General features: G+C 39.7%; 1 long non-coding RNA gene across 1 annotated transcript in view; it reads right to left on the reverse strand.

The window, feature by feature from the left end:
- The window catches only part of LOC108137821, a 55165-nt gene extending 29496 nt beyond the window's left edge, over nucleotides 1-25669 (reverse strand). Inside the window, exon 1 of the long non-coding RNA XR_001774063.2 lies at nucleotides 25318-25669. This is a non-coding gene — a long non-coding RNA (uncharacterized LOC108137821). The remainder of the gene's footprint in view (nucleotides 1-25317) is intronic.
- Nucleotides 25670-26816: the final 1147 nt, after the last annotated feature.

A 26816-nucleotide genomic window follows, 5' to 3' on the forward strand; every position in this document is an offset into this window, starting at 1 on the left:
GACAACCCACCGTCACAAATATAAAATTCAACCTTCAAATTAAAGCTTAAAAAGAACATTCCAAGTACTGGCCTTTTATTATTCAAACGCGCGCCCAAAGCCAACAGCCCCGGTCACATTTATTCGACGAAGTTATCGATTGCCGATAATCATCGCCCAATATACCCGATCACCCAAAGCGGGATTATAATCATCGTCCGATCTGGTCACACTAAGCAGCGCCTATATACGCGGAAACACAGCCCCAGACCAGTCACTTGCGTTCCGACGACTCTCGGGAAAACAACCAGCAGGAGGAATACCCGGGTAAGTGTTCTGGTAGTTTGTCTTGGTAGTGGATCCGTAAGAGTTCGGTTTGAAATTCGGCTCTACGACCTGGTGAGGATCACCGACGCCCGGTGTGGTTTAGGAATACGCACCTAGGCCCGGTCGAGATCGCTGAGCCCGGCACGGTTTTCGTAACTCCGGCCCATCTCAGTGAGTTCCTCCCAGAAGTCACGTTTCCGACCCGGAAACGATACGGAATAAAACGGCAGCTCGAAACTAACGATGCCCGGCAGCTCGAAACTAACGATGCCCTACATTCCCACATCCCACTTGAAAATCCAAGTAGTTCGTTCCTCTAAAAACGACCCAGAACACTACGAACCCGACGTACTCGACCGACGAAACGCCGACGCCGAACAGTACACCTGGCCACAGCGACCGCACGACGTCAACAACACACGGTACACTCAGCCACCACACATCGGCACCGCCAAGCAGTTCCTCGAACGATTGCGTGGTGCCAGCAGCAAGCAGTGCAACATACGGCCCTTCCGTAGCGCCGATCCCGCACATAAAGCAGTGCGATACTCAACAAGCTGCGATGTACTCGGCCCTTCCGCAGCGCCGATATCACCAAGCAGACCCACACTCGGCCCTTCCGCAGCGCCGATATGACCAAGCAGACCACATTCGGCCCTTCAGCAGCGCCGACACCACGTAGCAAGCAGTATCACGCTCGATATAATTATAGTTGGAAAACGTAGTCTTAATCAATGGTACGATTAAAATATAACCATACTCTGTAGCGTTCGATTTGTGTTATTATTTGGGGAAAGGGAGGTAAATCGATCATAAGAGGAAATTTCTGTCTCGAACCCTGGCCACGGCGAGCTATACCGCCTCCCAAAACAGGGTCGTTACAGTGGCGCCCGAGCAAATTGAACACAAAAAGACAGTATCCTCAAATAGAAACACCAAAGATCGTTTACCCTCTTCCTCAACACAACACGATATAATACAATGGCAGAGAAGTTAACTCGAGGCTGGATAAACAATGCCAATAAAGCCCAACTGGAAGCCTATCTAATAGAATTCGAGGTCAAACCAGAAACACTGTGCGAGGACATGCGAAGAGAAATGCCAGATTTTATAATAAACGGCAACCACGGCGAGGAAACTATCAAACGCCTCTTGGAACTGGCTCAGAAACACGCAAGAAGCCCATCACCAGCACCTTACGGAACGGGAAACCAACAAAAAGGCATTAGCGGGACAACCGACACAGAGGAACACATCGAGGAAAAACATAAATATCTGCAAGTGCCGAAACCGACGGAGTTTGTCGAAGGAAAACCTGAACCTAAGCCCGCAAGGACAGAAGGAAATAAAGTGGCCATGTAGGGAGTAATACGAAGCTGGGGAAAAGAATACGACGGAACCCGGAAGAGTTCATTAGTAGAACAGAGGAATTAGCAGAGGCATACGGCATAGATCTAGATCATGCAGCAGGAGCAATGGTAATACTTCTCAGAGGCTGTGCCTTGGATTGGTGGCACACCCACCCAAACCCGATGCCGTCATGGGCACCTTCCGGAAAGAATTCCTAGAGTATTACAGGCCAGCGGATCATGGGGAGAAAGATATGGAAAGCATCACACATAGACACCAGGGCGAGAACGAGCCAGCGAAGGAATATGCGCTAGAACTCAGGAAAATCATGCGATTCACTACGCTCACAGAAGAGAAAAAACTGGAGTGGGTGTACCGAAACAGTCAAGTGGAGTTCAAGCGATATGCCAAACGTGGAGAAAGCCAAACCCTAGCGGAATACCTCCGACTAGCCGAGGAATTCGAAGCACTCCAACCACATGGGCAGACAGCACAGCAGACAACGCAACACACACCCGAAACACGCTTGGGACACCAACCACCAGGAAGTTACTGGAGACCACCAAGAAACCAATGGAGACCCCAAGAAACACAACCAATACTTAACAGAGGCGTCACAAGATCTTGGGACATGAGCAATAGATGCTCGCGGTGCAAAGCAGTGGGACACCTAGAATTCGCGGTGCAATTGACACAGGAGCCACACGGAGTTTTATCGGCCAAGAACTAGCCAGTAGAATAGCCAGACATGGGAAAATTGAAGCCATAAGACTTGCAGACGGAACAAACAGAACGGTCACAGAGGCACTAGAGGTACCAATACAACTCGGGACACAAACAAACACAACAACACTATTAGTCCCCGACGAAGTCATCGGAGACCTACTGTTGGGAATAGACTTCTTGGAACAATGCAACGCTACACTAGAATGCGGAGGCATCACAGCGAAAATTAAAACGAAGAAAAGGAACCAATGCAAAAGCAAGAAACACAAGAGACACGGCATCGGATCACTAGAAACAGGGGATTTAACAGACGCACAGATCCAAGAGACCCTCAAAAGGGAGTTAGAGATGATGAGCCAAATCAAAGGAGTATGTCACATTGCAAGCCACAAAATATTCATGAAGCACGACCGCCCAATTAAACATAGGTACTACCCTCGAAACCCAGCAATGCAGTCAATAATAAACAAACAAGTCGACGAACTTATAACACAGAACCTCAGAGAACCCTCGCACTCCGCCTACAGTTCGCCAGTGGTAATCGTGGAGAAGAAAAAGAATGAATGGAGACTTTGCATAGACTATAGGCAACTGAAGACAGTAAACAGTACACTGCCTTTACGGTACCAGGACGCGGACTGTTTCAGTGGAAAGCAATGCCCTTCGGATTACACACAGCACCAGCGACGTTCCAAAGAGCGCTAGACTCAGTCATCGGACCGGAGATGGAATCATTCGCGTTCGCATACCTGAATGACATAGTGGTAATCGGACGCACGAAACGGGAACACCTGGAGAAGCTACAGGAGGTAAAGAGGCGACTCCGCAAGGCAAATCTAAAAATCAACACAGAGAAATGCCACTTCTTTAAGGAGGAACTGAAATACCTAGGACACGTAATTAGCGCAAGAGGTATACACACCGACCCGGAAAAGATAGCCGCGATCCTCAACATGCCAAGCCCAAAGACAACGAAGCAAGTACACAGCTTCCTAGGGGTGGCCTCCTGGTACAGAAGATTCGTCCCGAACTTCACTGAACTAGCGCAACCACTGTACAACCTAGTCAAGAAGGGGACAAAGTTCAAATGGACCGAGGAGACAGAAGAGGCGACCAAAAACCTAAAGAAAGCCCTAACCGAAGCACCGGTCCTGGCTTGTCCGGACTTTGAAAAAACCTTTGTACTTCAGACTGACGCCAGTAATTACGGACTAGGAGCAGTACTGACCAAAGAGTACGAAATCGGAGAACACGTTATTTCATATGCCAGTCGGAAGCTGACAAAAACAGAGCAAAACTACTCGGCCACCGAAAAAGAGTGTCTGGCAATACACTGGGGCAATCAGAAAATAAGGATGTACCTGGAAGGGTACCACTTCGTCGTTATCACGGACCACCAAGCACTTAAATTGCTTAACTCGATCGAGAGCCCTTCAGGACGGATTGCCAGATGGGCATTGGCAATGCAGCCATACTTATTCGAGGTACGCTATCGCAAAGGCAAGCTTAACGTCGTGGCAGACGCATTGTCCCGAATGCTCGAGGAAGAAATACACGGAGCCGAAGTAGAGGAGGACGAGTGGATAAAACAGAAACTCCTTGCAATAGAAAAAGAACCAGAAACATGGCCAGATTACGCACTAATAGAAGGAGAACTATACAGACATCTACCGTCATGGACCACAGACGAGGATACACAACCATGGAAGCTATGCGTGGCAAAGAACCAAAGAGAACGGGTGCTACGAGAAAACCACAGCGAAGATACAGCAGGCTACCTAGGAGTTAGGAAAACGAAGCATCGGGTAATGGCAATCGTACCATTGGCAAGGGATGCACAGAGACATACAACAGTACGTACGTCGCTGTGAAACATGCTAACGGTACAAGACTTCGTTGGTCCACTACCAAAGTCTAGTCATGGCAATAACATGCTTCTAGTGATGTTCGACAAGTTCTCCAAGTGGGTGGAGCTAGCAGCCGTCAGAAAAGCAACAACAGAAATTGTATTAAAAGTCTTACGGGAACATCTCCTCACACGATATGGTCCACCGAAAAAACTCATCTCGGACAACGGGGTACAGTTTACCAGTAATAAGTTTAAGGCACAGCTACAGAAATGGGGAATAGTCCACCAATTAACAGCGCCATACACCCCGCAAGAGAACCCAGCCGAGAGGGCAAATAGGACAGTAAAAACTATGATAGCTCAATTCTCCGGAACCGAACACACACGGTGGGATGACTGGCTACCCGAAATAGCAATGGCCATTAATAGCAGCAGGTAAGAATCAAGAGGATACAGCCCGGCGTACCTACTATACGGACGGGAAATACGACTATCCGGGAACCTGTATAACGAAACCACACCTGGATCCGGAATGGCAAAGGAAACGATAGAGGCAAGGTTACAACGCATGATAGAAACGAGCAAACTAGCACATCGGAACATGGGAAAAGCAGCACAAGACCAAGCCAAATCATACAACCTACGGAAAAGAGACTGGAGACCCAAAGTAGGAGATCTCGTATGGGAACGACAACACCCATTGTCAAAGGCAGCTATGGGTTTGCAGCAAAGTTAGCACCGAAATACGAGGGCCCATTCAAAGTGACGGGTTTCGTTTCAACAGTGATAGCGACAATAAGACATACGGCGACTGGAAAAACACACAGAGCATACATCAACGAACTGAAACCTGTGGTAGAAAACGAAGTGGCAACGTCAGCGTGACGACCACGGGAGCCACGGCCTCCTAAACGGGGGGGAATGTGACGACCCACCGTCACAAATATAAAATTCAACTTTCACATTAAAGCTTAAAAAGAACATTCCAAGTACTGGCCTTTTATTATTCAAACGCGCGCCCAAAGCCAACAGCCCCGCTCACATTTATTCGACGAAGTTATCGATTGCCGATAATCATCGCCAAATAAAGCCGATCACCCAAAGCGGGATTATCATCATCGTCCGATCTGGTCACACTAAGCAGCTCCTATATAAGCGAAGACACAGCCCCAGACCAGTCACTTGCGTTCCGACGACTCTCGGGAAAACAACCAGCAGGAGGAATACCCGGGTAAGTGTTCTGGTAGTTTGTCTTGGTAGTGGATCCGTAAGAGTTCGGTTTGAAATTCGGCTCTACGACCTGGTGAGGATCACCGACGCCCGGTGTGGTTTAGGAATACGCACCTAGGTCCGGTCGAGATCGCTGAGCCCGGCACGGTTTTCGTAACTCCGGCCCATCTCAGTGAGTTCCTCCCAGAAGTCACGTTTCCGACCCGGAAACGATACGGAATAAAACGGCAGCTCGAAACTAACGATGCCCGGCAGCTCGAAACTAACGATGCCCTACATTCCCACATCCCACTAGAAAATCCAAGTAGTTCGTTCCTCTAAAAACGACCCAGAACTCTACGAACCCGACGTACTCGACCGACGAAACGCCGACGCCGAACAGTACACCTGGCCACAGCGCATCATCGACACCAAGCAGTACACCTGACCACAGCGCATCATCGACACCAAGCAGTGTACCCAGCGACCGCACGACGTCAACAACACACGGCAAGCAGTTCCTCGAACGATTGCGTGGTGCCAGCAGCAAGCAGTGCAACATACGGCCCTTCCGTAGCGCCGATCCCGCACATAAAGCAGTGCGATACTCAACAAGCTGCGATATACTCGGCCCTTCCGCAGCGCCGATATCACCAAGCAGAACCACACTCGGCCCTTCCGCAGCGCCGATATCACCAAGCAGAACCACACTCGGCCCTTCCGCAGCGTCGATATCATCAAGCAGTACCACATTCGGCTCTTCAGCAGCGCCGACACCACGTAGCAAACAGTATCACGCTCGATATAATTATAGTTAGAAAACGTAGTCTGTAGCGTTCGATTTGTGTTATTATTTGGGAAAACCGATCAAAAGAGGAAATAAATTTCTGTCTCGAGCCCTGGCCACGGCGAGCTATACCGCCCTCCCAAAACAGGGTCGTTACAGTATATATATTCCTGATCAGCATCACTAGAAGAGTCGATCTAGCCATGTCCGTCTGTCCGTCCGTCTGTCCGTCTGCCCAGCAACGAATTGGTCAGAGTAATCAACTCACAAGAAAATACAGCAGGCAATGGGTGTGAGCAGCAAATAATACGAATCTTAGCAGAATCCAGAAGTGGGCCATTAAGCCAGAAAACGGGAAAATGCTTTACCTTAATGGGAACACTTAAATGATCCGCAATACCGTCGGTATAAAAAGTCCCCCGCCACCTTATGATCGGGCAAGATAATTGAGAATCGGGAGTCGAAACAGAAACGACCCCGGATCCGCATTAGGTCCACTACCGGCGAAAACAGTAACCGCGGGAGACCTATCCGAGTGTTCTAATTTGGAACTTGATAGAAACCCACTATTTATATATCATTGGGTCTACAACCTCGAAGGCATCCGACAATAAGGCCAACGTGGTAAACAACGTAAGGACATCACTAAAGTCTACAATGTTTTGTGCCTCATTGCTGGACTCTTTATCCTTATATTGCTTCTGAATTTCCTACGGATGTACAAGCAGATTCGTCGGGACCACGGACCCGAACTGGAAAAAATCATAGCTATCGTTGAATATTTCAGAATTACGGTTTAAATTTTATCAAAATCGGTCGCCTATACAAATAGGTCCCATAGGAAAAATCGAAAAATAAATAAAAAAAAATTTAACTTTGCTGTTTCTTAATTTTTTTCATTAGTTCTTCGAGATATAGTAATGGTTAAATGTTTCAGAATTACGGTTTAATTTTCATCAACATTTTTTTTTTTAAATTTAACTTTATATTTTGTAATTTTTTTTAGAAATTCTTTTCGATTAATTAATAATTTGACAGTTCAGAATAACGCTTTTAGTTTTATTAAAATCGGAAAACGATATCATATAGCTGCCATAGGAACTTTCAAATAAGCTTCAAATGGCTTCAATGTTAACATACACGCAAGTCAATCATAATTTTAATGTTTTCAAGAATATTGCTTCCTTTCTTTATTTTATGTAAATTAATTTAACAATTTATCAATAATGTTAGGTGAATTTGCACTGATATATGTATTACTAGGCAGATGTGTATAATTAACTTTCCAAACCCAGAATACCACAATGGGAGCTCTCGTCGATGGAAATAAAAAGAGGCGACAAAACCTTTAAAAAATCTTTAACAGGCTACCAGCAGTACTAAGGCACAGAAAATAGCTTTGTCTTTTGCGAGTGAGGCGATTTCATTGAGGCGACTTATATTGGAAATCAGTTGCGGAGATTACCAGCCATTTAAGATCGAGAAAGGTTTTCGTGCGCTCGAGATTTTTGTTTTAGTAATAAGCCCACGGTGAGACTTAAAAAATTTATGTTAATCTGTTTTTTCTCTTAATTTCAAATTATAATGTTCTGTTCGCTTCGCAAGTAAAAATTATCCGTTTAATTATAAACTAGCAAAACTTTTAAGCGTATTTTCTGTTTTTGTGATTATGCGGAGTTTCCTTTGCGTTGTGTCCCTCCACGCTGTAGTTTTGTTTTTGGTGTTGGGTTTGCATGGGTTTAGTGCATTTTACTCCCGCTCTCTTGATCTCCAGCTCTCTTCAACTTCTGCTCTCTCTATCTCTCTCGAAAGTTCTAAGCGTGCAGTGTATTCGCTCTTACGGTTCCTTTAATTGCTCGCTTAGAAGTTTCAGTTCCCATTTCCTGGTACTGTGGTCGTTCTATTTAATATATAACATGAATAAAAATTGTCCGTTTTTTCAGCTGTTTTCTCTCGCCGTGGAGATATCTTCGTAAAGGAGAGAGAGGGAGGGGAGGCCATTTGCGAACAAAGCCTGGGCGAACTGGAGATTTGCACCCCCAATGAATTAGCTGCGCTGGAAGCTGCTAGTTCTGGGACATTAAATGATAATTCATTTCGCACCTAAGAGGCGCTTCTATTTATATACCATTGTTGTGAAATTATCAGTAGTTTTATTATATTTATTTAGGATTAGTATCAGTCGCATTAATTTTATTTTGTTTCTTGGTGTGGTGTGTCTTTATGTCATAAATATTTATAGACTGCGAGCGCAGCTAATATTACAATTAAATAATTTAAAATGGGTGACAGCAACAACAATAACATAAACATAAATCTAAATCGATCAAGTAGCCATGCGATGTTAAGGGTTCTCGGAGAGAAGAGAGCTGGTCTTAATGTGTGTCATATAAATGCTCAAAGCTTCACACGAAAAATTGAAGAATTTAGATACCTCTTTATCAATTCGAGTGTAGATGTTATATGTGTTTCTGAAACTTGGTTTGTTCCTAATTTATGTGATGTTTTAGTTGAATGTGATGGTTATAATTTGCATCGCTCTGATCGTGATAGTCATGGGGGTGGGGTTGCAATATATGTTAGTAAAAAGTTATGTTCCACGTTTATATGTAAACACTCAACCAGTAGTGCAATTGAATACTTATTTATAGAAATTAGATGCCAAAGATATGCTGATATGCTACTAATTGGGTGTATATACCGACCTAACTGCCGGATTGACTATGAACAATTTTTAAACATCATTCCTGACGTGTCAATTAATTATTTAGACGTCATTATAACAGGCGATTTTAATAGCGATATTTTAAGGGATTCCCACCTTGCAGAGGACATGAAATCGCTGGGGGTTAACTTTGTGTCCCCTACGCATTTTACCAAAACCCGCAACTCGCTTTTAGACTTATTTTTTGTGTCTAATACAGACAAAGTAGCTATATATGACCAACTTATTGTCCCGTCGTTCTCAAAACATGACCTCATATACTTGACTTACGCACTTGACCTACAATACCTTGACCATCCAATAGTTTTTAGGGACTTTAGAAATATCAACTATGACCTTTTGGACTCCACCTTTAATTTGTGCAATTGGAATGACATATATTCCCTTTCCGAAGTAGACGAACAAGTTAACCTTTTACAAAACAATATTTGTTATTTATATAAGTTCTCGGCTATTCCAAACATCTTAGAATATATTATGACTCCACATTGACAGCACCTTTGTAAATCAAGTCTTTCTCCGTGTGAACACAGATTTATGAAACGGAAATTAACCACCACGAGCTATTGAAGTTCACTTCATTTGTGATAACGTGCTTCAAAAGTAATCTTTAAACATACGTTATTTAGACTGAGGGTTTTTTTATTTAAAAGTCGTTTTATATATTTTGTTAAAAAACTTTTATTTTATTTCTCAAAAAACTTTTATTCTACCCGACTGAGAATAACTGTTATCAAAGACTTTTAAAATAAAAGTCATTTATCAATGACTTTTGAACCTGTCAGTGACTTTTATTTTGTGATTTAAGGTAAGGTGCAGTTTGTTATAATATTTCCATTTGTTTTTTCGATTATTCCCATGGAAGCTATATGCTATAGTCGTCCAATCCGGCTCGTTCTGACTTTTGTACTACCTGCAACAGAAGACAACTTTTGGGAAAGTTTCATGCAGATAGCTTTAAAACTGAGAGACTAGACGGACATGGCCAGATCGAACTTCTGACTGAAATTATAATACCCTCTGTAAGGTTATACAAAATTGATAAATTTGATGTACATTTCTGAAATTATATATGCGTCACATCATAGCTTATGTCATATCTATGTGATATATACATATTTAACCAACTAGTTAAAAATCATGATACATGAAATTTAATTTACTTTTATAAAGCTAACCAAGCAACTGTCAGCGACCAAAACTTTAATTCGGATGCATTTATAGACCAAACAAAAATATTTGTTACTCAGACCTTTGGCCAAGACGGATTAATTCCAACATTTTTATAAAAATTTCTCCCTCGACTTCTTGACATTATAACTTATACATTTAAAACTAACTTTACAAAATCAGCAATTCCAAGTCCATGGAACATGGCTAAAATAATTCCAATAGCCAAATCAAAAGGTGATTACAGCCCAATTTCCATTTAACATATTTGTCAAAAGTCTTTGAGCGGCTAATGTCAAATAAAATTTCCAAATTTCTAAATAATAACAATCCTCTAAGTTCAAGACAATCTAGGCTTAGGAACAGAAGCTGTGGAACTGCACTAATCGATTTCGTCGAGGATATTCGAACCCACGGATGAAAGCAAATTAACTTTTCTGTCATTACTTGACTTTTCAAAAGCGTTTGACTTGGTAAATTTTAATATTTTAGCACCAAGTTGCAATTAATGCAATCCTATTTTTATGGCAGAAGTCAGACTGTAGTATGTATTAAACAAATGTGAAGTGTGTCATTATCCACAAGAAATTGATTGAATGTAGAGTATTGGCTAATTTAGTGATTACGTTTACAATGCAAAAATACTCTAGTTCCTGAACGTCAATTCTTCGTATCGGCTTTTATATATAGAACAGTCTTCCAAACACATTTCAGAATACCACAAGCACACATACTTTTACGAACAAAATCTTTCGATATATGAAAGACCACTAAAATAGAAAAAAATATATAATCCTAACAATTCAAATTTTATAAGCAAATATAATACAATTGTTCTCACTTATTTAGGATAATAATAGTAAATACCAATTTCCTCGCTGTGAAAGTCGCTGAGTGGAGTGACAAGTGCATTGGCGTATAAGGCTTGTCTTGTAGCGCTAGGATAAGAATAACAACAAATATAAAACGCGTGAAAATGTAGCCTGTGTTTGAGCAATTTGACATTGAAAAGCTGTAATTATACCGCGTAAGTACAGACAATGGACGTAATATGGTTATGGCGGTCAAGATTTTCTCAAGATAAGTTTCAAAAATTTGATTTCAAATGCACGGGAATTGGTTAATAATTTCAGATGTTCATCTTATAGCTACAAAATTAACATTTCAATTTATAACGATTATAATGAATTTTTTTTGGTTCATTATGGGAATAAATGGAAAATTATTAGATTTCTTGTAAATGTTTTGCATAGCAACACAAAGGCTTCAGCAAAAATATCTATATTTCGCAGATTTTTACCTAATTTGGTTAGAAATGAAGCTGGCCATTGCTAAATTGTCCCATTGAGAATGTTTTCCGGTGGACAAAGTCCGAGATCTCTTTCCACTGGATCAAAACCCATCCCTCGTCGTTGTCGGTTTTTGTTTCGAACCGGGTTGCAGAAATTCAGGCGTGTCGGACAAAGAAATTTGGAGTTACGTTCCCACGAAAGTCAACCCAGCAGACATAGTGTCCCGAGGATGTGACGTAGAGGAGCTTACAACGTCGATTTGGTTCGGTTGGCCTTCGTTTTTGCTAGACTCAGAGAATAATTGGCCTGTAAATAGACATTTCGAACTCCCTGCTGATGTAGTGTCGATGCAGCTACGCAAATCGGCACAAGCTCTCGTAGTCAGCCCAGAGCCAAATTATTTGCTTCAGAAAATAGGGTCCTTTTCGTCGCACCTTAAGCTTCTGAGAGTGATCATGTGGGTTTTCCGTTTTATTAAAGGTGCAGAGGGGTGTCGAAGCCCTTTGAAAAAAGTTCACGAATTTAGGGACGACATAAGTAAAATTCAGAAAAATAAACCGGTAGCAACGAATATTCAAAAGCTAAACCCTTTTCTTCAGGAAAATAAATTAGATTGGTGTTCCTTGACATTGCTACGATCAAGTACGTACGAAGTCAAATTTTCGTTGTTGTTGTCTAAAAGCTCACAGTTCGTCACATCATATGTGTCATACCTGCACGTTACGAATTGTCACGCTGGCCCACGAGCTCTCGTAAGTCGTCTACGCGAGAAAATATGGCTGGTTAATGCTCAAGAAGTCTGCCGACGAACAGTTCGGTCGTGCCTGCGTTGCTTTCGCTGCAAGCTGCAACTCTTGACGCAAATTATGGTGAACTTGCCAGCAGATAGATTTCGAGCTCTCCGTCTGTTTAATATTTGTGGCGTTGATTTTGTGGTCCCTTCAGAACAACGTGTCCGGGATTCCGGCGAAGGTGTCGTGCGACAACGCCACCAACTTCGTCGGCACATGAGGGAGTTCCGATTCCGTCTGGAGGAGCAGGGGGGCGGAATCGAAGCATTCGCATAAAATAAAGGATGCTAGTTTGCGTTCATACCGCCCAGAACACCGCACTTCGGCGGACTATGGGAGGCAGGTGTGAAGTCTGCGAAGCACCTGTTCCTTCGGAAGGTAGGCCAAGACCTCTTGACCGCGGAGGAGCTCGGAACTCTCCTCACCAGCGTGGAGGCCGTGCTGAACTCCAGGTCCCTCGGAGATCTAAGCAGCGACCCAAACGACGGCGAAGCCCTCCGTCATATGCTCATCGGCGGCCCTCTTATGGCCCCAGCATCAGCGGCGCTCCCGGACCAGATCAGCCTGACCTGCTTGTGACGATGGCGAGGTGTCTCGTCTCTCAGGTACAGGGTTTGGCAGCGATGGTCCCTGGAGTACATACCCAGCCTCCAGCAGCGGTCCAAGTGGAACCTGGGGGGGCCCAACTTGGTCGAGGGAGCACTCGTCGTCATCGCCGAAGACAACCTTCCGCCCCAGCAGCGGAGGATAGGCCGTATGGTAGCGGTGCACGCCTGCGCCGATAGCAAGGTTCGCGGTGCGGAAGTCAGCTCGCAGGAGGGGGAGAATCGGTAAGCAGTCCACCGCCTGCCCCTTTTGCCCGTTCTGGGCGGAAGGACGTCGTCCCTTCAGAGGAAGCGGTGTTTGCGCACTTGACGCTTTTATTTAAATTGAAGTCTCAAGTGTAGGACGAGAGCGGGAGCCAATAAAACTTTTGTCCGTTCGCTCATGCGAATTCGCCCCGTCTCTCGCCACCTTAGCATAAGTTAGATTCTAAGAGAAATTATTTAAATTTAGTGATGGAGTTAAATCCATCGAAACCACTCCCTTTCGTCGTCGCATTTTCGTTAGCTTTTACACAAGTTAATATCGCAAATAAATCAGCCGAATCCTACTGCAATCACAAAAGTTTGGCGTTCGTTAATACAAAATAGTATTAAATTTTCACATGTAATTTAAATATTGATCTAAACGCTCGGATAATGGTAAAGATGGAGAAATTGGAAAATTTTGATTTTGTCCAAATTAATGAACATGTTAAGGAAAAGGAAACAGTTGAAGAAAAATTAGATAAGAATGAAAGTGAGACCTTAGGTGAAACAGAAAGAGATGGAGAAATAAGTTAAACAGTTAGAGATAAAGAAATTAGTGAAACAGTTAGAGATGAAGAAAATAAAGAAACTGTCAGAGATGAAAGATTTGACGAGAAAGTAAAGAATGCACAATTTAAAGAACGTTTTAAAAAGAAAATTATTGAAATAGATTGTTCAGTAATAGCTTGATTCCATTGCCGCATTAGTGAACTTTTTAAATGTGTCGCATTAGCATTTATCTAATGCCGACATGTGATTGTCACGAACAGCATATCTGGGTTTGTTTACTTTTGAATTGTCGCAAATCAAAACGAAATTATTTTAAAATCATGAATTTGAGCAAGTCTACGGAAATCTTTATTGCAGGACATCCATAACGCTATCGGAGCATTTGCCAACTTGAACGACAAGGAAGGGGAGCTGATGTTGTTATTTGACAAACAGCTTACATATTTAATTTGGGGTTGAAACTTCCTGTATATGTATATGTATATGTATATGGCTCAATTCAAGGTCTATCTTGAAGCCTGGGCTTGCGACACTATATGCTGTTGAAGTTGAAACACTTTACGTCGTTCCGGGGGCTTCTTTTGTTCATCTGCTCTGCATATACCGCACGAGGCTTATACATTTGGCCTGTTTTGATTACCTGTGAAGATCTCATAAACGAACAGTTATTATTCGGCTAAAGCAGCTGATCTCCCTTTGGAAATTCTTGTAACTTGGATTACCAACACAAATTCAGGTACGGTATGCATTCTATAACGTAACGTCTTCGCTTATCACCAGGTTGTTGCTTAGAATTGTCTTCGTTGTCTCTTTCTCAATTTGTTTGCTGTGGTCAAAGACAACTCTCGCTCTTACTTTGCACACTTTCGTGTTCGTCGTCCATTGTGTTGAAAATATGTGATACGTAGGCTAAACATAATAAAAAAAAAGTTTATGCCTAGGTCCACCCTCAAAGTTAAATTCAATAATAGTACCACCGCTCTATGACTGAAGTGACCTGCAATACCTCCCCACTCCATAGCACTGCATTTCACTATTTGTCCTGGTTCAATCATTTTACCTAAACTGAACTTAAATCATTCCCAAGTCAACCGGCTTCATTGCTCTGCAATGTGATAACCGACACCATAGGTTATTTTGTACGACCACGAAAATGCCAGACTTTGCACCTAAATTGAGGACAAAAGTAGTGGGTGCAATTATGGGAAGAGTTTATGAATGAAACGGCATTTGAATAGGAATAGTGGAATTCACATTTTCACCATTTCTAACCCTAGATCACTATATAAAGAAGCGGCTGAGTCTGAACAAGGGTCAGCGATCCAGAGAAGACCAAAAACTACTTCTGGCTACCTAAATTTCAAATACCCTTTTTGTCTAGGAAGATGTCCGCTAAATACAACATGCTTGTTTTTATACAACATCTTCTAGCCCAAGACAACTTCTTGCACTATGTATTTAAAGTTTGTCCCTATTTTGCTTGGCTACTTCGCATAATCGTAAAATATTTATTAATTTCCAATCGCCAAAACGCCAAGTTTTGTGCAGTTCTTAAGGTGTTATTGTTTAAGGATGTGTGTTCAAACATAAACACGTATTAATATAAGTATATGAACTAAGCACAGCCGCCACATGAGCCAAACACAATTATAAAAGTTAAGTTATAAAAGTTAAGCGGCAGAACAGGGAACATGCGCTCAGCGAATGATCGTCGGATACCAAATGCTGACCTTGCATTTTGGTGACAGCGCTGCTAGCAGGCAAAGGCCTCAAGCTGTGGCCGGATCAGAACCTTGTTAGTTAGTCTATGTTTAGTAATTCGCAGCCATAGCTGTGTTAAGGAAAACATTTATAAATTTATCTAACCCTTTGCCTAAACAGGCTTGGGAGTAATAAATAACCTTAAACAAAAATATAAAACGGTATAAAAGTAATTGGCGCCCAAACTTGAAAAAAGGAACTCACTAAAAAAGAAAATAATAAAGGAGTTAATTAAATAAAAAAAAACCGAAGTTTAATCGAAAAAAAACGCGCGAAGTTTTATTAAACTAATACCCGTGAGGTCGGACCCCAACCAAAGGTAGGCAGTTAATAAAAAAGAGTGAAAAAATGTTAGACAAAAAATTGAGCCATCAAATTTTCAAAAATTGTTCCTCGCCCGCACGAGAAATCAGCAGTCCTCGAGGTCGCAGTTCGCAGTTGCAGTCGCCGTCAGCAGTCGTTGCCAGCGCACTTTTTACCCCTCGCCCCGCACGAGGGATCGGAATACACAAGCTGCACTAACAAAAAATGTAAGTAGGCTGTTTCTATTATTCGCAAAATTCTCAGTAGAAAACATAAAAAATATATAATATGAATAAATGGTCTGTGAGTACAATTTAATTTATTTTAATGTTTTTTTCGATTTTATACCCGAAAGTATTAAACGGGTTTTTTTGGAAAATAAAAGAAAGCTCTAACTCATGTACAGAAACGACGACCCTAGCTCGTCGGGGGATGAAATATTAGAAGAATATAAGCGGTTAATAACAACCAAAGTAAATAAAGAGAAACAACCAAGACGAGACCTGCACCTTATCAACCAGTAGAAGTCAAATTGTATTAAAAAAAAGTGTTCTCGAAAGTCCCGAACGGATAGAAACCCATACGCGAGAAATGCAGGCCGAACAAATCGCGAACATGGATGCAGCTATAAACGCGGCCTTAGAATGACAACAAAGGCTGTTCGATGAGAAATTAGGAACCATCATAGGGGAGTTGGACAGGCTAAAAGTGAAAGCCCCTAAAATCGAGACTTTTAAGGAATCCCTATCACACCAGGGGCAGATTGCAATGAGCCTCTAGACATTATTAAGTCAGTTCCCGAGATTGATGGGAAACAGGAGTCGTACATATCCTGGAGACAGACAGCCATTGCGGCCTGTAAGGTATTTGAGCCTTATAATGGCAGCAGTCGGCATTATCAGGCAGTGGCCTGATAGCTTCGTTTAATACAGTGCTAAACTTTCACGCCATCTTGGCACGTCTCGATATCACATTCGCGGACAAAACTCCAACACATGTGATTCAGCAAGAACTGAGCTTGTCAAGGCAAGGGGATCTACCACTTCTTAAATACTATGATAAGGTGCAAAAAAATTAACACTTCTTATAAATAAAATAGTATTGACACATGATGCAGCCTCAGCGTTGGTATTAATTTAGGGAAGATGCGCTTCATGCGTTCATTTCCGGCTTGAAAAAATCATTAAATGAAGCTGTTTTCCCAGCGCAACCGCGAGATTTACCAACAGCATTAGCCCTAGCCCAAGAGACAGAATCAAGTAACGATAGAAGCATATTTGTGGCCAGTTTCGCCCGACTTGCTGAATAAAAAACACATACTTATCGACCACCTTCGTGGAAAAATTCCTCACACCAGTCAAATTCCTCTAATCATAAACAAAATCATAATACGGGGGCAATAAAAAAAACCCCCACTTCATAAAAAATCAAAACTGGAGTAATAAAGAAACTTGCGCTTTTAAACAAAGCCGAAGCCCTTTTTTACGAAATAGTCAGGCCAGGCCCTCACCGGAGCCGATGGAGGTTGATACTCTCTCGCAATTCAAACAATCCACAAATTGGCGAAAAGGGCAGTCAACAAGGAGCCATCAGAAAATTAACTACCTGCCGGAGGAAAAACTCACGGGGGAAGAATACGACTTCGTCGCCCAAGCGTGTGCTATGGACATTGAAGATGACTTAGATGCAGATGATACTAGCAATTTTTTAGAATAAAATCCCTGCTCCCGTACATTACACGAAGGCTAGCAGGGCGGGAAGTTAAACCGAAACCGAAACTTCAAAAAATTACATTGCACCCATCCCGATGTTGAAAGGCGTCGCGGAAGTAGAAACCATGTTTAGTGTTAAGTCATGGCCACACACAAATTACAAAAAAACCGTTAATTTCAATTTTTCAAGTTAAGTCTCATTTCTTTTTCTTAATTGCTCTTAAGGGATTCAGTTAAATAGGTAAATGCGAAACTTGAACAGAAAACAGAAAGCTTTAATTCACCAAATCAGAAAAAGGTTAATTTCATCAACATTGATGATGAAAGTGTCCCACATGCAATAAAACCCGTTTTTGACAATACGATTAAAAAAATTCCAAAGCCTTCGCTGACCCAGAGGAAGCTCTACCTTTTAACATAAACACTATTGCCACAATAAAAACAGATGGGGAACCGGTGTACTCCAAGTCGTACCCGCACCCCATTGGCGTTACAGAATTTGTGAACGCAGAGGTTAAACAACTTCTAGCGGACGGCATCGTAAGGCCATCTAGATCATCCTACAACAATGCAACTTGGATCGTGGACAAAAAGGGCACCGACCAAAATGGGTTAAAAAAGAAAAGATTAGTTATTGATTTCAGGAAATGAAATCAGAAAACAGTGGACGATAGATATCCTATTCCCGCGATTTCTACCATATTGTCAAATATGGGCAAATCTAAATTTTTTACAACACTTGAGCTTAAGTCGGGCTTCCACCAGATATAACTGGCGGAAAGGGATAGGAAAAAACAGCCTTTTCAATAAATAACGGTAAGTATGAATTTTGTAGATTGCCGTTCTGCCTAAAAAATGCTCCGAGCATTTTTCAAAGGGCTATTGAAGATGTATTACGGAAAAAATTTCAAAAACATGCTATTTGTATGTTGATGATGTAATAATTTTTTCTCAGACAAAAGAGGACCATGTTATTGATATTCAGTGGGTTCTTGAGAATCTCTTAAGTCACAGTTTTTTAAAAAAACCTTCAATATTTGGAATTTATAGTATAAGAAGGGTGCTTACGAACCTCACCTGAGGTCTTTTTTGGGGTTAGTGAGTTATTATAGATGCTTTATTAAAGGTTTTGCATCAATAGCAGGACCTCTTACAGGAATACTAAAAGGGGAAAATGGAAAAGTAAGCAAGTATCAATGAAGGAAAATTGATATCGAAATGACTTAACAGCAGAGGGAGGCATTTCATAAGTTAAGAGAAATTTTAGCATCAGAAGATGTCCTACTGCCATACCCTGACTTTACGAAGCCGTTTGATTTAACAACGGGCGCTTCAGGTCTCGGTCTCGGTCTAAAAAACCTCCGCAACTACTTATACGGAGTAAAAGACTTACGCATTTATACTGATCACACTGATAACATTCGCTGTGTCGGATAAAAATCCCAATGCGAATCTAAAACGCTGGAAAGGTATTATCGGTGATCACGGAGCTAAAGTAATTTACAAGCCAGACAAGGAAAACCTTGTAGCAGACGCATTGTCTCGCCAACATCTTACAAGACACTCCAGAATCGGACGCGGCTGCAATACATAGCGAGCAATCGCTTTCTTACACCATTGACACGACCGAAAACCCGGTCAACTGCTTCTGAAATCAAATTATAATTGAAGAAGGAAACAGTTCGTCTATAGACAACCTTATTTTATTCAAAACCAAAATGAGACACATAATAAAGTTCTCGGATCGCAATAGCCTGATCAATACAATTCAAGATGTAATAAATCCAGAAGTAGTAAATGCGATACATTGCTTCCTACCAGTCCTAGCTTGTATTCAGCATCGGATAATCGAGTTATTCCCAGGCACAACATTTAAGTACTCAAAAAGCTTTATGAAGGACATAACAAATAAAACCGAACAAAAGGAAATCATAATAACTGAGCAAAATAGAGCCCACCGTGCTGCTCAGGAAAATGTAAAACAAATTTTACGGGACTATTTTTTCAAAAAATGCTCAGGCTAGCATCAGAGGTTACTTTAAATTGTAGAATCTATTCCATTGCCAAGTACAGCCGCCACTCCACCAAACAGACGGGCGGCCAAACACCAATACCCTCTTACGCAGGAAAAATTCTTCATATCGACATATTTTCAACAGACGGAAAACTTTTTTCACATGCATCGACAAATTTTCCAAATTCGCTATAGTACAAAAAAAACCACAAGAGCCATCGTTGATGTAAAAGCTCTAATATTATATGTAATAATTTTTTTTCTGAACACAAAAACTATTTACTGTGACAACGAGAGGTCACTTAACTCCGAAACGATAAAATCAATTCTACTTAATAATTTTAATATTTGCATCTCAAATGCACCCCTCCTACACAGCACTTCAAATGATCAGGTAGAAAGATTCCATAGCACTCTCGCAGAAATAGCTAGGTGCCTGAAATTGGAAAATAAATTGAACGACACAACCGAAATCCTTTTACTGGCAACCAACAGATAAAATAAAACTATTCACACAGTAACAAACAGGAAACCAATAGAATTGATACATTCGACACCCACGGAAGTTGAGAAAGAAATTCAAAAAAAATTCAACAGGCACAGAATAAGTCTCTTGACTATGTTAACAAGGACAGAACCCATAAAAATTATCACGTGGGGGACAAGGTGTTCCTAAAGGCAAATAAACGTCTAGGAAATAAACTCTCACCTTCGTGCTCAGAAGAAACCATTGAAGAAGACCTGGGGACCACGGTTCTCATTAAAGGGAGGGTGGTCTATAAGGACGATAAAGATTATCATTAAATTTTAAAATTGCCCTTACATTTTTTTTTAGGTTTAAGAAATACTTTTTACTACATACGCTAACGGCTGCCATGACGAACGCGACAGTCAAACTTAACAACTATACGAACGCAGACTACATCCCCATAGTGGACGGTGACATATTAATTTGGAATAGTTACATTTACCTACGGCACTCAACGAACTTGACATCGAGGACTATGCGGACCAGACAGAAGCAATGACAGAGACCTTTACGAACGATCACAGGACTCAGGTAGTAACCACGGACTTAGGACACATTCGTAAATTATTTGCTATCCTTAAAATCCACCGCAGGGATACTAGGAGCATTAACTTGATTGGAACAACACTTAAAGTCATTGCAGGAACTCCCGACTTTAATGATTGGGAGCAAATAAAGTTTAAACAGAAACAATTAAGAAACGCCGAAGAAGGACAATCTGAGCTACATATTAAATTTCAAGAACATTTAAATGCACTTCCCAATTCTATGAATCAAATTCAGAAAGTAGACAGAGATGAAGAGACCCACCTTTTAGAAATCAATTTAACGCCGAAGGACTATCTGAGCTAAATATTAAATTTCAAGAACGTTTAAATGCACTTACCAATTATATGAATCAAAATCAGAAAGTAGACAGAGATAAAGAGACCCACCTTTTAGAAATCATTTTAGCAAAAAACAGAATTGTTATCACAGACTTAGAAAATATCGGCTATCCTGGATAGCAGCGACATAGGCGAATTCAAAGACAAACAGCCTACTAACATAAGCTTAGTAGAAATATTAGAAGTATGCTAGACATAAGCAAAATTCAGAAATAATCCACTTTCTCATTAAATTTCCCTACTCTAAGCTAGTTTGTAAAAAGATAACAGTTTACCCGGTTCAGCACCACAACAGGATCCTAGGCTTCGAGAATGGAGAACTAGTCGCCGATTGCGCAGCACGAATTGTAAACATCGGGGGCTTTAAAGCTACAGTAGGCACTACCTTCTGCGAGAAACTTCAAGGCATGCGCACAACAGATGGTGGCCTGGGTGACTGATAATGCTCCACCCTACCAGGTCACTTGAGCCCAGTTACTGTAGTGGATCACGGTACCCTCATCATCAACGACACCCATCATCGACGACCTCGGTATAAAACAAGAAATATCTGGTTCATACCTTGTAACCTACTCTAGCAGGGTATCAATAAACGGCTCCTGGTACATAAACCAACTTGGAACTTCGAGGAAAAAGCCTGCAGTCTCAGCCATGACCCTGGTAAACATCACCGCTCATCAGAACCGACTCAGCCTCCCCTTTCTTTACGAGCTGAGCCTGAGAAATCTCCACCACATTTGGACCCTTAGAGAAAAATTTACCGCGGGTTTCTTCCTTAGCTATTCCTTCGACATACTTGCCTCCTTCCTATTGTGCTCTACCATTTGGCTAGGATACCACGCTCTCAGGACCAGAGAACAAGGCAACCCAGGATCCAATGGCGGCGTAGAAGCAGCAGGTCACCGGGACGGCAACCACTTAAAAGAGGGAAGAGTTAACACGACCAGTTCCCATGAGCGGAATTTGTCGAGTTGCAGGTCATATCCGGTGGCCAACACGCGCAGCAAGGAAACTGCCGAATCCACAATTCGGGTGCCATCGCCCCATCGCCCAGCGAATGATCGCCGGATACCAAATGCTGACCTTGCATTTTGGTGACAGCGCTGCTAGCAGGCAAAGCCCTCAAGCTGTGGCCGGATCAGAACCTTAACTTAGTCTACGTTTAGTACTCCGAAGCCATAGCTGTGTTAAGGAAAACATTTATAAATATATCTAACCCTTTGCCTAAACAGGCTTGGGAGTAATAAATAACCCTAAACAAAAATATAAATTAGTCTAAAAGCAATTAATATATACAAAATAGGTGCTATCACGGTAGCTTGCTTTCCCAAGTTGGGATAGCAAGCCACTCCGTTGGTTATTAGAAATAAGATTATAATCCCAGGAATAAGATTTTATAAGCTATGCTCATGTCACTTTGTCAATCGATCTACAGTCTGTTACTCAGATTAGTATCGAGGAACACAAATTTGTCTCTTTGCGGCGGCTTTTTTGTAAAGCCGAACACAAAACAAACTCACACGTAACATATATCCGCTTTATACGTTCTCGTGTCACTGAGTTCTAATTTAATCTATTTCAAGAAATTAAATAGGCTTTCAATTTTTTAAATGCCTTTTGGTTTTAATGGTGTTGAAAACGAGGAACAAAACAAAGTAGTGCATTGTGCGCATAGAATGCAAGTGGTTAGTGGCGAATGGCGTATGTTGGTTGGGTTCTGGGCGAGAACGGCTTGAGTTCTCGACTCCTGCTTTTAAAGGCACTATTTATTCTGTATATATTTTCTTTTTACTTGTTTTAACTTTTTTAGGGGACATTTTTAATTATATATAATAACACTGACTTTATATATTTTCTATATATATTTTCTTTTTACTTGTTTTAACTTTTTTAGAAAATTTTTAATTATATATAATAACACTGGCTTACAAATTTAAATCGATGAAATCCTCCAGAGATCAAACTTGATTTTCCTGTGCAGATTAAAAAAATGGTACTCAACATCTTTTGTATAGTACCATTTTTTTTTAAAGTGTAAATTACGTTTTTCACCTGTTTTCATGCCAATTATATTTCATATCTTCAGTTCTGGAGATAAACAAAATATAAATATTATTTTTAAAGAAATAGAGTTTATTTATTTTTGAAAATATACATTTTTTAGCATTGTATTGTTGACAGCATTTTTTGCTTAAGACGTAATGTATGGTTTGTTTGAATTGGCAATTTAAATTTTAACTGTTTTGTTTGAATTGAAAATTTATATGTCAACTGCTTTGTTTGAATTGAGAATTTCAATTTCAACTAATTTGAAATTTGAATTGAAGGTTTCAATTTGAACTGTTTTGTTTGAATTGAAAATTTTGTTTGTATTGAAAATTTCAACAGAAAAGCTGGGGAAGGGATATGTGGGATAAACATGATATAATTAAGTTATAATAGTAAATTCTAATCAATCTACCCGAGAAGAAACTTACAATTTGTATTGGTCACTCGGTGAGAATCGAACCCGTGCCTCCCGCGCGAGAACTATACGACGCGTGTAAAAAACGCAAGGCAACACGAAAGACTGTTTAAACCGTGGTCAGTCGGAACCGTGAAACTTATGGTACAGACAGTCAAAATTTTCGAGACCAATTTTCTAAGATTGTTATTTTATTGCACATGACAAAAAAATGTATTTTGATTTTAAACAAAAAATTATACATTAAAATAAATTTTAAAAAAAATGTTAGTGTAGGCAGTGTGATTTGAACTTCCGTAGCTTAGAAGTAATAACAAGAATCCGAATATTTCAAATTATTAGAAAATTTCTATAATTTAGGGTTAGTAATATGTTAGGGTCAGGGTATGAAATTTTTAGAAATTGATTTCTATGTTTCAGAAAACACTTCCATACTTAGGAAATATTTTTGTATTTTAGAAGACATTTCTATATTTTAAAAAACATTTTTATATTATAGAAAACAATTATATTTTTTTGCTAGGGCAGAGAAGTACTTCCTATATTAAAGGATGTTTTTATAAGCATTCCTATTATTTAGAAAAAATTTTCTAGTAATACCCTTGCAAAGGGTATTATAATTTCAGTCAGAAGCTTGCAACGCAGTAAAAAAGACATTTCCGACCTTATAAATATTCTTGATCAGGATCACTAGGAGAGTCAATCTATCTATGTCTGTCCGTCCGTTTCTACGCACTCTAGTCTCTCAGTTTTAAAGCTATCTGCATGAAACATTCCCAAAAGTTCTCTTTCTAGTCGGAACGATCGGACGACTATAGTATATAGCATAATAAATAAAAAAAAGTTATCAGTTTTCACTCGGAAATGAATTCGTTATCATTGCAAATTTCCTAGGGAAATTACTATTTCCAACAACTGTTGGAAACCCAATTACCCAACCGTAAATTAAGATAAAATGTTATTATTTATCAAATTCGTTCGGAAACTAGAACAGTTGCGGCGGATTTGCAAAACTCCGGTAGATTAGAATCGAAGCAATTCTGAGGTGCCATCACAAAATAATTTTTAAAAAGTCAAATATGTTACTATTAACCAAATCTGTTATGCGACAATGTTCTTAAAACATCAAAGAATAAGTTACAAATTTCATTTGCACTTAAGTTATCGCAAAGTATTTTAAAATAATTAATTTCTGTTCTTGCGGATCTGAATCCGTCAGCCAAATGGTTGCCGAAAAGTTTCCTTGTGATTTTTGCGGAAGTTAACAGAGAATTTACAGAGGGATCTAAATTCCGTGCAAATCATTTGGATGTGAAAATTGAGGTCTGAGAAATTCGAATCTGTGTGAATCTTTCTGAAGTGAAAACAGGAGCAGGGCTGTATAGGTTTGCTGCTTTTTAAGTTTTTTTTTTAGCTCTTCGACATATAGTAATATTTTACAATAACGGTTTAAATTTCATTAAAATCGGACGACTATATCATATAGCTCCCACAAATAAAATAAATAAAATTTTAAAAAAAGTTAACTTTCATAATTTTAATGTTTTCAAGAATATTTAATTTTTGCAATAGCTGCAAGGGTATATGAACTTCGGCTTGCCGAAGTTTGCTTCCTTTCATGTTTTTAGAGTGATTTTGTTGAATGGTAAAATTTGCAAAAAATAAAACAACCTTGAGTTGAAAAACATTTTCTGGAAACTAAAAATTTTTTCTGGATATATTTTTAATGGTAAACTTTATTTTGAGTGTATAAAAGTCGTTGTTTTTTAATTTAGATGAATATAATTTATTAAGTTTGAACAATGATATAATAAAGTTGCCACAGGAACGATCGAAAACGTAAACGGATAAACGCATTAAAAACGAAATATATTTGATTTATAGAATACTTAAATTTTGAAATAGCCTCGGCCGAGGCTTGCCTATTTTATTGTTTCTTATCTATTTTGCACTTAAATTCAATTGACAATGTTTTAGAGAAAAACAAAACTTGATTGTTTTCTTTCGTTTCTTGTTTTTTTTTAACTTATATATCTTTAACAATTTTGTAAGATTTTTCAGTAAAAAAAAATTGATCTTACTTGCCGGCTGTATAAAGGTAGTAGTATTATCCTTAGTTCGACAATTTAATTTTGAATAAGAATCTGAGTTACTCAATATGTTGTCAATACTAAAAAGTCCTAATCGTCCAGTGTTTTCAATTTTAGTATTTTTCTCATTTTTATCAATTGAAAATTTAAAACTGCTATTAACTAATTTGTTTACATCAGTGCAAACATTATTAGAATCAACTTGAATAAAACTTAAGCACAATTTTCCGTCTCCGAGCGGCCGATTCATCTTGTTTTTAAGACCGACTACAACTTTAAATGTTTGACTTTAAAAATACGTATGCCTTAACACGATTAGGGCTCCGCCCAGAATTCACACTTCGTTATTTCAGTTGCCTGAAATGTACTAATGAGAACCACCATTAGCATTGAGCAGTCAACAGCCAATAAATCTGGTTGTTTACTTTTTTTACATATATCTACATACATATAAACTCATATGTAGTACAAATAAACTTTTTGTTAGCATTGGTAAGAAGTCAATTAAACCGCGAGCAAACCAAAGACCATGTTTTTATGGATGGTGTATATACCAATTTAAAATGTGTTAATTCCTCTTACTAATTTATTGCATATAATAAATGAGCAATAAGATATTAAGTTCGTCTCGTAACTATATTTTTAAATAAACAAGTGCGCTTAAACAATTAAGTCTCATTGTTTGAAAAACTAAAAAAAATACAAAATAAAATACAACAAGAAAGAAAGAAAACTTTGGAAATTCGATGTATATATACCCTTGAAGCCATTACAAAAATGAAATTTTCCATACAACTTTTTATTTTGTTTTCTATGCGCATTTGTTAAAAAACAACAAAGCTATGCCGACTTTTAGATTTATTTTTAGATCAATCGCAGCTATATTATATCATTATCCAATTCTGGTCCGTTATCCACAGATAGTAAAATACAATATTTAATATTTATAATAAATAGTTACTATATTATAGAGTTAAATTTAAAGTCAAATTTAATGAAAAACAGCGAACTTATCTGCAATAAAAAAAGGTTTTTGTTTTTGGAAAGATTTTGGTTAAATAAATAATAATCGTCACAAAATTTGATATAAGATATTTTTTGAGTTAAATATGTGATTATTATTCATACCTCGCCAAGAGATATTTTTGCTTTATATGAGAAGTTTTTGTTTAAAACTTCCGTCCTAAGTCTGCAAGCTCCAAAACCTAGTTAAAATTAAAAAGTACCACGACCACAGTTCACCATGTATGACTTGGGTATTGGAAAAAAGAACGCCACTTGATATCGCACTGGCACTGTAGCGTCATTTCCAGTCGGCACCTTCGAAAAGGTCTGAGGTTTTTTGGCAACCAAATATGTTTGTTAGAATGTGTTTCACTTCCATAAAGTAAAATTTCTAAAACCTAATTAATTATAATTATTAACTAAAAAATATAAATATTCCCCAAATAATATAATTGTTGAATTGAGTGTTCTGATTCTTGTTTTTG

This window comes from Drosophila elegans, unplaced genomic scaffold (assembly GCF_018152505.1).
Source record: "Drosophila elegans isolate 14027-0461.03 unplaced genomic scaffold, ASM1815250v1 contig_208, whole genome shotgun sequence".
Classification (NCBI taxonomy): domain Eukaryota; kingdom Metazoa; phylum Arthropoda; class Insecta; order Diptera; family Drosophilidae; genus Drosophila; species Drosophila elegans.